Source organism: Haliotis rubra, unplaced genomic scaffold (genome assembly GCF_003918875.1).
Source record: "Haliotis rubra isolate DU_JTF1 unplaced genomic scaffold, ASM391887v1 Scf29, whole genome shotgun sequence".
NCBI classification, from domain to species: domain Eukaryota; kingdom Metazoa; phylum Mollusca; class Gastropoda; order Lepetellida; family Haliotidae; genus Haliotis; species Haliotis rubra.
In genome coordinates this window covers 318,760-335,023 of record NW_025766957.1, presented here as the reverse complement: position 1 = coordinate 335,023, position 16,264 = coordinate 318,760, and the positions used below count along the sequence as shown (strand labels likewise).

The window sequence follows — 16,264 nt, the reverse complement described above, 5'->3', positions numbered from 1 at the left end:
CTTTACAAACCCATCACATTAAGATTAAATATAGCGCCATGAATGGGAAAATGTCTAATTCAAAGTCGTGAATTTTTACAGACAATTATTGCAGACTTGCATATCTGTCTCAAGTCAGGTCTAAATAAATCCTTGCCTGACACTTTTAAAGAGATGTTAATTCATACTTCAAATAAGAAGCAAGGGACCCAATTCAAGGGAGCTTCCAAAGCACTGTATAGAGGCTAGGCATGGCCTCAGTTCAATCCAATCTCATTTTGGACTGTGTTTAAACAATACCAAGAATTTGGTTTGGTTTGGTTTTGGTTTGGATGTTTAACATTGCACTCAGCAATATTACTGCTATATGGCAGCTGTTTGTAAATAATTACGTTTGGACCAGACAATCCCATGATCAACATCATGAGCATCGATCTACGCAACTGGGATACAATGATACGTGTTAACCAAGTCAGCGAGACTGACCACCTGATCCTGAGTCGCCTCTTACGACAAGCATCGGTTACTGAAGATCAATCACATTTAAATGATATCGGAAATATACCCCAAAACAGCAGATCTTGACATGACTATGGAACTTCTGGATGTCAACTTTCGTAATATGTGGAATATGACATTTTAGAGCAGTCTTACTCCATCATCAGGTGCATGACTGTTGCTCTTGCTATCAACCACTGTTTTCCAGGTTCTGGAAAGTTTATTTATGTGAGATCAAACAGCAGCAACTTCCACCATACAACAAGTCCACATCATATCCGTAGCCAAATAGTTACTTTGTATATTTATAGTGCAATTTCCATTTTTCTATCCTGGCGTTCTTAGTGGATATATAGTGGAATATTGCTAAAAAACCAGCATCAAACCCAACTCACTCACTCACTCTGTTGTGCTAACAAGGGTCTGTAGGATTGACATATCACCACTCCCTCCATCACAATCTGGCTCTGATCTTTATAATGATGTGATATTCGTTGGTATGCTGAATTATGGCAAAACCTTGCCAATTCTGGATCCGTAATATCATAAATATTTCATATCGCCTGTTACAGAATGCAATGCTCTCCGGAGATTGGGTGTTTTTTGCCAATCTGTTATTGAAGCCTTTGCCATCAATTAACAAACAACAGTAGGCCAAGTTGCAAACTCATTGGCCAAAGATGTAGAATATGTTGATCAAGACTTCAGCATTCGGTGTCAAGACACCCTTTCAAATATCCAACCCTTCAGCCAGGAAGTATGAACAATGGCAAATTTGCCACATCCATAAAAGTGTTATTTTTAACATTTTGGCAAACAAGTTGATTTAAATGTACCTACTGTCCGTTTTTAATGCAAAATAAATCCTTTCAATTATGTTTTATTGCATGATATTAAAGCTGAAAGTCTCCCTGTGAATGACAGGGCTTAAATCGACCATTTCAAATGTTTGATTTTGGGATTAAGACAGACCCCTACAGTGCCTGTGACAGAGATTGGATTGACAAACACATAATAATAATGGTATTCGTACAGTTTCCAACTGCCAGGGTTATAGATTGTGGTGATTCTTAAGTGAGCTACTTCTTAATATCAGTATGAGATTAGTAGATTGCCCTCATTGACGAGTTCTTGCAGAAATGGCAGCTCATAATAGCACTGCCATTATTAGAGACCCATGCATGGCAACATGCTGGTTTAGTGCAGGTGCTTTCAAACAAAACCACGCTGCGAAATTAATTTTATTTTTATCAGTCCGCAGAAATGACGTGCTACAGAGTTGCCATCTATTGATGATAAAAGTGGCAGTCCACAAAGGTAATGTCACGTCCTGAATTGTTAATTTAAAGTTGCACTGCAATACAAAAGATTCCTCCTTTTAACATATGGTGAATGAAATTGTGAATTATGAAAATGAGTATTGGTCCAGATATGAACATATCAGTCTGTAGAGAGTGAGTGAGTGAGTTTAGTTTTACGCCGCACTCAGCAATATTCCAGCTATATGGCAGCAGTCTGTAAATAATCGAGTCTGGACCAGACAATCCAGTGATCAACATCATAAGCATCGATCTACGCAATTGGGAACCGATGACATGTGTCAACAAAGTTAGCGAGCCTGACCACCCGATCCCGTTAGTCGCCTCTTACGACAAGCATGGTTTACTGAAGATCAATTCTTACCCGGATCTTCACGGGTTTCGGTCTGTAAATCATCATGCAAATTAATGACTGACGAAATGAGCAACAATGGCTGCTTCCATTGCATGATTACTGGTTATCAGGCAAGTCACAGAGCCTGACTACTGGATTTGTTTCACAATCTGTACCAAGTCTACTATCCCAAGGGGGCGGTGGGGTTGCCTAGTGGTTCAAGCGTTCGCTCGTCATGCGAAGACCCAGGTTCGATTCCCCACATGGGTACAATGTGTGAAGCCCATTTCTGGTGTCCCCTGCCATGATATTGCTGGAATATTGCTAAAAGCGGCGTAAAACTGAACTCACTCACTCACTATCCCAAACTTCCCACTTTTATCAGTTTGTGTACATCTTAGTGCTATCATACAGACTAGAGTTCACTATTTTTACTAGACCTAACAGAATTTTACTAGACTCGGTCTACAGACAAGCTGCTAAGGCAACAGTTTAAAGTCACACTTATGCTAATTATAGGTTCCTGGAGATAAAAATTTAACAGAAGGAAATAATAAATTCAAATTGGAGAGAGAGTTTGTCAGCTAGGACATTTGAAGATATCAGCAATATAACAAATGTACAACAGTTGAGAACACAACATTCCCTTGTCAGATTTACACTCAAGTCTCTCCAGTGCCATGCAAGCATAAATGCGGGTCCAAATCTAAAAGAATAAGTGAAATTATTCACTTTCAGCCCTAACTCAACACAACAGGTGATTAGTGAGTGAGTGAGTTTAGTTTTAAAGATATTTTTAGCAATATTCCAGCAATATCACAGCAAGAAATGGGCTTCACACATTGTACCCATGTGTTGAATCGAACCCGGGTGTTCGGTGTGACGAGTGAACGCTCTAACCACTAGGCTACCCCACCGCCACAGTGATTAGTGAAATAAACATTTATCAAATATGAAATGCACATACAAGAAAATGGTACAAAACACTGATATCTCAAATTTGTAAGCTGCACAAATACGAACTCTACAGTGATGGAAATTAAGCTTGAAGTCAAGTGGTTCCTGCCATAACTCCAATGACAGCAATAGAAACTAACATTACATCCATGTAGAAAACTAAAACTGGCGTATTTCTACTAGGGATACCTTTATTCCTGGTCAGTATGAACTGTGGGAGTAGAGCCAATTTCTATTACTGATAAGAGGTCCCTAGATTCAAATACTAGGAGAGACCTCCCTGAATTCCTCATACAGTAACCTTCAGCATCTTCTCAAATTTCAAACACTTCAGGACAAGGGCTTTTGATTGTGAATGAACAACTCTGAATGCTGAATACCTATTTGTACATTTAAGTCATTTTAGGGAGACTTATTAAACCTACATCTTCAATATTCAGAGGAAACGGCTACATCGTGAATCAAGTTCCCATGCACAGGCAGTGAAACTGCCTATTTGTAAAATCATCTGCATCAAACCCAACACCTTTGACAAAATGTCAGGCTAACTAAAGGAATATACTGAATTCAGTCTATTTCGAACTCCAAGCGAGCAAATAATCCTAAGTGCGCTATGTAACAGCATGGCATGACAGGCTAGGTGGGAAGACACATGGCAAAATGTCAGGGAGCTCACCTTTAAACTTTTAAACAGTGTAGTACGTAGAGTGAGATGTCACTGCTAAACTGTCCTACATTTTTCAGTTTTTGTGTGCAACGTAATCTGTGTTGAACCCTACTCTAACCAATTGGTCACCAGAAATCTGTAAATGTTTAGATAAATGAAAATAGTACTAAGCACTGAAGCTTCCCCGGGCATAAAGTAAACAGTTCAAAATGGGAACACAACTGTCCCTTATCAAAAGGGGTGGTGGGTATTGCCCTGATTCTCATATTGCGATATATTGCAATAATTCAAGAGATATTGCAATACATATTGTGATATATTGACTGGAAGGTTTCTGTCCAAGTGCGTACATCATAAATTCATAATAGCTCTCTGTGTGCAACATCATCTTCTTAGTTGCTGTTACACCATACTTTCAGGCTCCCTGTCCCCATTGTGTATGGCTATATGCCAATGGTGTACAGATAAATGATATAGAGCCTTAATGTGGAATGTTTCATTGAAGTAACTGTATTGCAACAAAGGTTTGCGAACATAATGATAAAGGTAATGGTATAACATGGTTTTCATGGTCAGTGTTGTTTGCTTCAACAGAATGCACTTCAATGCAGTATGTACTTATTGTTACTGTTTGTAAGTGATTCATTCATTTTCAACTCCAATATAAACATGTGTTAACATGAACTGTTGTAAAATGAAACAAAAACATGATTTAGTTGAACTACTTGAGCTTAAAATCTCATGTGACCTCCAATAACTAGGATCCGTGAGTAGAATGTCATTATACAGTCCTACAAAATTGATAAGACTTTGGCCTTTATCGTAAATTGATAACATATGTCCCATTATGAAACAAAACAAAAATAACAAAATAATGTGAATTGTGAAATGGTCACTCGGAGCCAGTAGCACTACTTATAACTCCAAATAAAAGATTGGTCAAATCTTTGAAGGGCATTTAGAAGTGGAATTCATAAGAAAAGCAAGATTTATGGATGTCAAATTCTTTATTGTGAATATTCATGACCTGATGATGGAGCAAGCATACATTTGTGTTATTCACATTACTTTTGGTTTTCTTTAAAGATTGGTCCATTTGAGGCCACTTAATTCCTCCAAAACATCACACATGAAACCATTCAAACCCCAAAACTTAAAGTATTTGGTAGAATATTTGGCACTTTTGGAACCACTTATAAAGACACTTCCACTTGTACAATGTTACATGAAACAGAAAAGAAACAAAAGTATTTTTGGCACTTTTAGAGCACATTGTGTTGCTATGGAAATCAAGGCAGATAATTCAAAGGGAGCTAACTCTGGATTACCCAATATATTGCAGAATCTGAACCATATCGCGATAATTGTATCGCAAGATACTGTACCGGTATATACCGGTTTACTGGTAATATTGCACAGCCCTAGTGGTGGGGTAGCCTAACAGTTAAAGCATCTGCTCGAAGACCTGGGTTTGATTTCTCACATGGGAACAATGTGTGAAGCCCATTTCTGGTGTCCCCAGTGTCAAATTGTTGGAATATTGCTACAAGCGGTGTAAAACCATACTCACTAACCCTTATCAAAAGTGTACTTTTATTCAGGTGAGCTAAACATGCACAGCCCCAAGCACTGTCCATTTCCCTGCAGCAATATCAGGAATGGAAATTAAACAAGCCCACAGCGCTAATGGAATTATCTTCGCTAGCCCTGCAAAAGGTCACTAGTCCATATAAAATATGACTTCAAGTTTCTACCATCACTGACTCGAAAGGTTGTGCTAAATGTCGAACATGGACATTCGACACATGGAAAGTTTACATTTGTCAAAAAAATCTTACAGCAGTAGGAACTGTTCATAATTTATGGCTCAGGGGGTGATGATGATTCTAAGGGTGGAGGAGGGGGGTCACCCATTTTGTTCTGGGGAGGTGTGTGTGTGGGGTTTCATAAATTTTGTTCACATGTACTAGGGGTGTCATCAATATTGTACATAATATTGAAAAATTATGCTAAGAAATTATGGGGAAGGGGAAAGAAAGGAGTTGGGCTTTGATTTTGTACATGACATGCACCTACTTTGGACATAAAGCTTAGGGGGGCTGGGTGTAATTCACATTGTACATGTTTCTCCATAATAATCATGATCATCCCTGCTAGCCATAAATTATTATCAGTCCCTTATATATCATTAATTCTCGGTTATTCCTTTAACCCTCAGGGATACGGAAAATTTTCATTTCTATCCCTGAATATGACTGAAAGAAATCGTGGCAAGTGGCAATCTCTCATTATGATATTATTATCCGTCATGTGATTGGGGAAGGACGTATCAGACATGCACAATAAACACTACAAGATGAAATATCTCCACACTTAGAAGATGCAGTGGGCACACTGATGTCAAGGATACAGCACAGATGAGTGATGTGTTTACCCAATGTCACACATGAGGAGGTCACTCACAGCTAAGTTGGCCATTGCATGCGGTATCTCGGTGATCCCTGCCGGCTTCGTCTTTCAGACATTTCGACATTATCAATCAGACGCAGAGTGCAGGGCTAAATATCTGCACATCCAGTATTTGTAATGGATGATTTTACGTTTTGACAACAGTTCTATCACCGTGACTGGAACTTGTTTCATCATGTTCTGAGCATCAGCAACTGTCGAAGTGTTCGAGATTGGTGCTGAAAGTCAATGGTCCTTAACCCTACTGTTAAAAGAGTGTCATTGAATGAGTGAGTGTGTGTTGTCTGGTGCTACTTTGGACAGGATTTCAGTAGCATCAGATCTACAGGATTTCAGTAGCATCAGATCTGAGTAGCATCAGTGAGTGAGTGAGTGAGTGAGTGAGTTTAGTTTTACATACGCTTCTAACAATATCCCAGCAATATCACAGCGGGGGACACCAGAAATGGCTTCACACATGTGGGGAATTGAACCCGGGTCTTCGGCATGACGAGCGAACGCTTTAACCACTGGGCCACCCTACCACCCCGAGGAAAGCTTGAAGTGTTGCAGGCCTTAAACATTTACCACTTTGGTGAAACCCACTCGGCAGCATTGATCTACCCACAGGAGGTGACCTCTTATGGCAAACATGGGTTGCTGAATACCAAATCTACCAAGGATATTAAAAGGAATTATTTGCAGATTTTACCGATAATTCATAGACTTTTATTGACATGCCTGACCAGAATTACTAACGTTTACTAAAACTATACATTGGATAACCGACTAAGTCAAATACTATGAGAATATAAAAAACAGGAAAACCTTCACAGTCAACACGGTTTTGTCCACAGTCTTAATCACACTCACAATCATTTTAATAGATTTCTTTGGATGACAGTATTAGTTTTCTGCCTTAAACAGCTGCCTAAGGTTGAAAAAACATTAATTGATGACCCACAACTGAGACAGTCAGTGAGGCAGATGAGTCTACAGCTCTCTACTTACTTGAATAAACTTCTTCAAATGTGTGGAGTCCTCCCTCTTCAAGTACGCTACCACATAATCCAAACCTCGCAGTCGTACATCCAAATGCACATTAAATCCGTTGGCCATTGAGGATTCTTACAGGCACAGTATAGCTATCACTAAAACTCTCCTCCGCGACAGAAGATCTGAATCCTGGTAATCCCAAGCATCCTGATATAATCCCTGCTTCCACAACCATCTACATCAGTGGTAATCCCTCCGGGAGGATACGGCGCTATATTTACCTAACAAACCACCACAGATACCAACACAGATTTGCATGGCTTGTTATTCGCCTACACACGGTCCTTTCCTCTCACACAAAACAAAATTGTTAAATTTGAAAACTAAAAACAACAAACACTTAAATTCCCATAAAAATACCATTCATACCCCCAAACTCCATCTGTTTGTTTACAAGTTAAAAAATTCCGAAATTGAAACACCTATCTTGAAGTCCAAGATATGATGACAATGAGGACTGACTCTCGTTTCACTTTCTTCACTGAAATCCCTTCCATTGGAACACGACAGTTTTAAGACAAAGCAACACAACTAAACTCCGTCAACAGATGACGAGCAATGTTGACTATATATTGACGAGCGCTATCTCCCAGCAAGGCTATATCACTGTACCTATATCACATGTGTCTACTAGCACTCAACACAAGACCAATCAATACGCTAGGTTTTATTATGTGCACCCATCATGAAAATTTAACAGCCAACATCCATGGTACTTCAAGTGGGCTGTGCCATTTAATGTCTCCACGGCAACCGTACACAGCCTCGTCCAATGAGGCAGTAGCAAGCGGCTGTAGTGACGTACTTGTGGGGTCTACCATTAGCATTGCAGTGTAGCTGGCGAGCTATGTCAGCTGTTAAAGGTTCCTGACTTACAACAACAATATTGTCCACGTCGGCTCTCAACAGAGTCCGCCCGAAGCCACGTTTCCAAAAAATAAAACCGTGATCAAAGACTTTGTGAAACAGTTGGTGAGCTGAATAATATCAATATCATTGATTGGTGAAATACGCAAGTGAGGAATAGCTATTCTTCGGCTCAGTTGTATCGCTGCTAAATTAGAGTGAAGCTAAATAACTGCAGTGAATAAAACGCTCGGACTCTTTCAGGTTAGTGAGAATGGGGCATCATTTAACAAGCAGGAATGGGGCATCAGTCAGTCATTGGTCCACCTTTACCACAGGCAGGAAGGACTTGCAGCTTAAAAAGTCATCTAAACAACATTTACCGCTGCTAACATAACTGCAGAAGTTCATTCAAAACTTTGGAAAGGGCATAAAAATCACTCCCTTTGCGTAATGATTTCAAAGGGACACATCTCAGCCAATCAATTAATCATGATGCTGGCAAATTTTACTGTTAAACTTTATTTTGTGGAGAACAATGATCTGACAGATGGAATAAGATATGGATGTAGCATTGGAGAGTGGTTTGTGTTATAGCTTCATCTTTCGTAGAGTGAGTGAATTTGTGTAATGCTGCAACAGCAGTTTTGTAGCCAATCGGTGCCACCATCTTTTGCAAGGAATGACTTGATGCACGGATCATAAGTTTCCATTTACCATAATACCCGTATATTGTTGTTCAGTAAACAGTTTTCTCAGCTATTTAAGTTACGATGCCATTTAAGTGAGTGAGTGAGTGAGTTAAATTTTACACAGCTTTTAGCGATATTCCAGCAATATCACGGCGGGGGACACTAGTGGTGGTCCGATTAATTGAAATAATCGAAGATTGGTCGCAATGACAAAACGACCAAGCAATTGATCATGTTTTCTCATAATCGAACACAAACAATTTTGGAACACTTGTTTGCAATAACAATATTTTTCACAAGGTTGGTTTTGTCTGTTACATTTCATTAGCACCACAAGCTCTTCCAATTCATGATTAAATGTTTTTAAAAGAAATCATGTTCCTAACATACTAGTCATTATTTAAAGATGTGAAATTTGCAAATGCATTTTGTGCAACTTGCAAAAAACCCCGACAGAACTACGTGTTTTGGGGTTTTTTGTGCACTAACAAACATAACCAGGAAAATTTAATAAATGACACTAACCAATTATTTTCGGTACCCATGTGGGGAATCGAACCCGGGTCTTCGGCATGACGAGCTAATGCTTTAACCACTAGATTACCCCACTGCCCCAGATGCCATGTAAGGAACCTTTGAGATTCGAGCTTGAACTGGGTTCTTAACATCATTTTCAGCATAATTTAGTTGTTTTTTTAAATATTATTTGCTGAATTTGCACAGGTTGTGCTAGGATGTCGTGGCTATATAATGTCACTTTTCATGTCATGTGAAGTAGGATGTTGTCGATTAAATCAAGTTGGATGTTATGTGAATTTCATGTTAATCACATCGGACGTCATGTCACTCATGCTGACTAGGATGTCATGTCAATCATGTCAGCTTCTATGTCATGTCAGCCATGTCAGCTTCAGAGTATGGTATGTACATAATCAATGATCCATTACACTGGCATACTAAGGCTGCTTCTGTTGCACGGTTGTATGATGTTGTTTAGTAAACAAGAGAGATCTGTAGGCATTACTGACCAGACATTTCCAGGAGACATGACTGACCGGACATTTCCAGGAGACATGACTGACCGGACATTTCCAACATGACTTACCAACCATTCATTACCCATCATGACTGACCAGACATTTCCAACATGACTGACCGGACATTTCCAACATGACTTACCAACCATTCATTACCCATCATGACTGACCAGACATTTCCAGGAGACATGACTGACCAGACATTTCCAACATGACTTACCAACCATTCATTACCCATCATGACTGACCAGACATTTCCAACATGACTGACCAGACATTTCCAACATGACTGACCGGAAATTTCCAACATGACTTACCAACCATTCATTACCCATCATGACTGACCAGACATTTCCAGGAACATGACTGACCGGACATTTCCAACATGACTTACCAACCATTCATTACCCATCATGACTGACCAGACATTTCCAACATGACTGACCGGACATTTCCAACATGACTTACCAACCATTCATTACCCATCATGACTGACCAGACATTTCCAACATGACTGACCGGACATTTCCAACATGACTTACCAACCATTCATTACCCATCATGACTGACCAGACATTTCCAACATGACTGACCGGACATTTCCAGGAGACATGACTGACCGGACATTTCCAGGAGACATGACTGACCGGACATTTCCAGGAGACATGTCTGACCAGACATTTCCAGGAGACATGTCTGACCGGACATTTCCAGGAGACATGTCTGACCGGACATTTCCAGGAGACATGTCTGACCAGACATTTCCAGGAGACATGACTGACCGGACATTTCCAGGAGACATGTCTGACCGGACATTTCCAGGAGACATGACTGACCAGACATTCCTACCCATTATGATTGACCAAACTTCCCAAACGTCATGATTGACCAGACGTAACTGACCATATATTCCTAGCTTACATGACTGACCAGACATTAAAAGCTTACATGACTGATCAAACATTCCTACCCGAGACAAGACTGAACAAAAATTAGTACTCATAAATGACCAGACATTCCTTACCAACATGACTGAACAAACATTCCCTCTTGACATGATTGGCTAAACACACCCAGCTAGGATTGACCAGACATTAAAACCCAGACATGAATGAACAAACATTCCCAGCTGACGTGACATGATTGAACATTCCTTCCAAACATGGAGCAAAACCAATTCTAAACAACACAACCCAGATCATGTGCACTACTCAATGATACTGCAGTAAACCCGTCAGAATGACCTTTGGAAGAATGTCCACCAACAGACAATGATCCTTCGACCTACATCACCTTCTGATGTCTGCCAACATACACACCCAATGATCCTGACAGCAATAACCGTAATACAGCAAAATAGCCAATAAATCATTAGACAATTGGCTAGTCTGAATCAACACCTCTCCTGCCTTTATCCATCATTATTCTTCAAGCAGACGGAATCCATTCCAAAATCTTAAGAAATGGATGTATAGGATACCTTCTGTGTCTGGAATCTAAGGTCAAGGTTGAAGATGCAACCAGTGTTTAAGAATTTAAGTGTTTACATATTTGAATACTTTTCGTTGGTACAACTTTGTTCAAATTTAGAAAGGTTGTTTTACTGAACATTGATGGGGAAGTATGTGAATCAATACAATATAATGCAATAACGTGCAATTAGAGATGTTTATGTTACCTCAAATGTCTATACCATAGCTTTCGAATTTAAGTCGAAAGTATGTATTTATTTCCAATACTTATCTCACTAATGAACACAGTTACTCCTATGGAAGAAAGGACAGACCATCATTGACTCAGATGTCAGAAAAGACAATTTTAGAGTAATTTCAAGGATCCTTAATTAGCTTTTTGGACTTATGGACAGAGTGAGTGAAGGAGATTATTTTTACGCTGCTCTTAACAATATTGCCGCAATATCATGGCGGTGGACACCAGAAATGGGCTTCACACATTGTACCCATGTGGGTAATCGAACCCAGGTCTTGGGCATGACGAGCGAACGCTTTAACCACTAGGCTACCCCACTGCCCCCTCATGGACAGAACACACTGACAAGCATAATGGTAGTTTGCACACATTTTTGAAGTAAATTACGTGACACCTTTAGATTGACCCTGACATGTAAACCCTTATACTGCTGAAATATTGGAATATTTTGCATGAAATGAAGTTTAGAAACATGCAACTTCAATGACGCTGCTATAGACAAATGATATTACGACACTTCCATGTTTCTTAGCATTAGAATTTGCAATTTCCTCTGCATGACTATCCAAAAAATAACAATTGTCAATGACATTTTTGACGACAGTCAGTTATTGTCCTGGAAAATGAATGGACCTAAAATCCTACGTATTAACAAATAACTGAAAAGAAAACCCACAAAACAACTTAAACTGAAAAAAAGACCAAAAACCAAATGGAATAACTTTTCGCCTACATGCAATTCCTTATGGAGGCAATAAGTTAATTGCTCCATTCTCAAACCTGTCATTTTCATCAAGCAATAATGATTTTCTAAAGTTGGCATTTTTCCTGAATGCTGGACTTCCATGGATTTCTTTTTAGCCTAGATACATGCAAAGGTTAATCTAGCTGACTGGCAGTTCCATTATCTACCTTGTTAATAAATGAAATGTGTTGTCATCCGAGTTCAGGTTTATTAAGCGACTTTGGGGGTTTGATTATACCACACAATTAAATCTTTTGTTGAAGCTGGTGGTCTCCATCATTTGAAGTAAGTGGGTAAGTGAGTTTAGTTTTACGACTGTTTTAGTAATATTTCTGCAACATCACCCTGGGGGACACCAGAAGTGGGCTTCACACATTGTACCCATGTGGGGAATCGAACCCGGCATGATGAGAGGGCGCTTTAACCATGAGGCTACGCCATCATTCCCTAATCATTTCAAAGTAGAATGTGGTGGAAGAAAATTCATGGACATATCCAGGATTGCTCAACTTCAATATCTGGTCACAAATCCACAGAAATGTCAGTACAGAGTCTAACACTGGACCTGATAATTCCACAATCATATCAATACGATATATGGGTGAAAAACATGCTTGGAAGTTCAGGGTGTTGGTCACCAGCTTGGAAATGAAATATTAGAGAGATACACTGACGGACAGGCTACTGTGTGTCTCCTGGACCTAAACACAGACAGCCCAAAGAGTGAGTGGGTATGGTTTTACGCCGATTGTAGTTATATCCAGCCATATCATGGGTGGGACACCAGAAATGGGCTTCCCACATTGTACCATGTGGGGAATAGAACCCGGGTCTTCGGCAGTGACGGGGGAATGACAGGCTCAAGAAAATCCTTGTGTCTGCATGCAGAAGCCTGATAAAAACTTCTGTAGGTAGTTGAAGAATGTTGTAGCACAATAACACTTGCAGAGATTTTAGTTAATCAAGCTATTACTTTGCTATTCAGCATTCATGTAATGTGTAACACTGGAGTGTTGTATTTTCATGGATTTTATTGACATTTCACTGTATGGAGAGAGAGCTGATCGTTTGGAAGAAATGGTAGATTTTACTGACACTTCCATTACAATGCCACTGTTAGTCTCACAGTCCCTGAACCACATTATTTTCCCTACTGCCGAGCCCTCCTTGCAATGTGAAAGCCCTAAATGAAGCAAGTATAGATTTAGTCAGGTTCTGCCAAATCACTGGGGCTCCTTTTCAATTTTATAACATCAAAATTATATATATTCAGGGACTAAGCATTAGTCTATGTCACTGTCAGTTAAATAACAGTCCAAGATCTGTGCTTCAGTTTTAAGCCTACAAGCATAAACTTGGTGCCATGAATCAGTTTCAGTAGACTTGGTTAATAAACAACACTCTCTTATCATCAGAAAGTTACACGTCTAGGACTAGTGCCTAATACCCCAGGATGTTTTGGTCTCAGATCAGACATTTCTTCATCAATTGGTGATGAAATGTCAGAAATATTAATTCTTGAACTTTGTCATATAAGATGTGGACATACCTCTTGACTGCTCTGAGCATTAGAATGTCGGTAGAATTTTGTATTATAATTGTCCATGGACAAGTTAAGAACTTACAATACTTAAACGAACTAAAACCTCCACCCTGGTGCATGATAGAAAAAATAATGGCCTTCGACAGTTTCCTCGTTCACTCGAACACAGTTAAGCAGATTTCCCCTATCACTGATTTCTATACCTTTCACCTGTCTAACTGGAAATTCCAAGCATGATTTTGGTTAAAGCTCTGTATGTTTGGACTTGAAATCTCATGTGTGCTTCTAAGCCAAATAAATGATATAATGCATATTCTTATGAACAGGGGCGGTGGGGTAACCTTGCCAAAGACCCGAGTTTGATTCCCCACATGGGTAAAATGTGTGAAGCCCATTTCTGGTGTCCCCCCACCATGATATTGCTGGAATATTGCTAAAAGCGGTGTAAAACCATACTCACTCACTCACTGTTATGAACAAAACCAACATTTATCAACTTCAACATGTCATATTTGATAAAGAACTTAATTGTGGACCCGCTGCCGAAGCATGTGTCCGAGAATTGTTTTCAATAACATTGCAAAAAATAATTTATAATTTTAATTCCGCCGATAATATATGATCAGTTGAAACGTAATAAGTGTTTTCAGACATTGTGAAAAGTGATAGATTTAATATATGAATCATAAGTCAGGTTGTTCCTAGAATTATATCTCATTTTGACGTGACTACTAACTGGCCGATCAATTGGCCACCTGTGTCTGGGGACTCATAACGTTGTGGCTGATTATTTGGCCTGTGGTGTTGAATGGGTTAATGTTATTAGACTTTCTCCATTTTAATCGATTTGTGACTGTCTTGTAACGAAAGTGTACCCACGAACATTTGAAGGAAAAAGCCTAGCACCCTATACTACATGGAGCGTGATTGGCTGAGCTGCACATATCTCAACCAATGGCAGCGAACGTAATAGATACTCAAATTGTAGGGGGGGAAAGGTAAACAACAATACGAGCGATCACATCTTCGTTTGAAAGATAAGTATTGTGATTTAAACCTCGATTCTACGAGATATTTTTATGATGTGGCATATATTGATTTAATATGACAGAATTTTCTCACTAGCCCACGGGCAAGCAATCTTGAAAATTCGACTTGCTCGGCGAATTTAAAACGCAGGTCGGGCAAGTCGAGCACAGTATTTCCACACCCCTGGTATAATGCCATATTTTCTCCTGGACAAACGGTGGCATTATAACCAGGGTATACTGTAAAACACTTTTAGTATTTAAAAGGAATATTACTTTGGTGATTTTTTCCCTCCTGCGTTTAGGTTTTCTCAGGAAAAAAATCTGTAAAACAAGAAATAAAATTGGTCTTGCCTAAGTGACATATGCAAATATATCCTAGCCAAGCAGAATAATAGCCAGCACTCTTGTATATCAAATGTGACAGGAGATAAAGGAAGAGTGAACACAATTATTCACTGGAATGACAGTTGTGTAAGCCTGTTGGAGTTGTCTCCCTTGGAAACCTGTGGCATATCACTTACGGAGGCTCACAGTCTGACTCTGATACAAAAATAAAATTGAAAACATACAGTCCCACCTGTTTGGTATGATGTTCTCAGGACATGCATCTGAAATGTTCTACTTAGTTAAACATTCCAAAATATTTCCTCAAGTGTTACGATAAGGGCACTAATCTTATTAACTTTAACTTTCTTGTCAGATAAACAGATTATATTCTTTGAAAGTCTGATTTATTTCACTGAACATGAACAACAGAAGATAACCTTATTGCAATGAAAATGTGGAAGATGTCTTTGCTTGCATCAGCCTCCATATTCACAAACTGAAAGATTTACCTGGATAAATTTCTATGAAAACACGAAAACATTCAGGATTATAGATCCTTATATTTGTTTAGGACATTAACTGATTGTGATTCAAAATGAACTATTGATTCATATGTTATGGGAACAAACCTTAATGTCCTCATAATTTCAAACACTGCATACTATTTTTCCTAACACTAAAACTGACTGAAGTGTTGCTGTCACAATTGAAGGGAGACAACTCTTGACACCACCAAACCCCATAACTTCTAACTGACCTTCTACCCAGCTGTCTCTGTAAATGTGAAAGGTCAAATAATTCAAACATTTCCTGAAGGGTCCAGCAGCAGGTATGTGAGACATCTGGATTCAGTGGTCTCATCAAGCAAATGTCAGATTGTGGAGGGAACCTAAGAGAAGGCTGTGGCAGACGGCTCATTCAAGGTGTCGGATGTCGGCAACGACATGTGTTGTTAATAAAAACACAATGCTGGCTGTTTGCTCAGTCCATGCTCTCAGAGAAGGATATGCATAGAAAAAATAAGATATATGCTTTGAAAATATCAACCCTCTCTCCTAGTTATTATTCTTTGCAT

The 16,264-nt window shown here is 39.3% G+C and overlaps 1 protein-coding gene across 1 annotated transcript in view; it reads right to left on the bottom strand.

The window, feature by feature from the left end:
• Nucleotides 1-16,264, bottom strand: part of LOC124281769 (liprin-alpha-1-like) — a 138,377-nt gene that overhangs the window by 95,507 nt on the left and 26,606 nt on the right.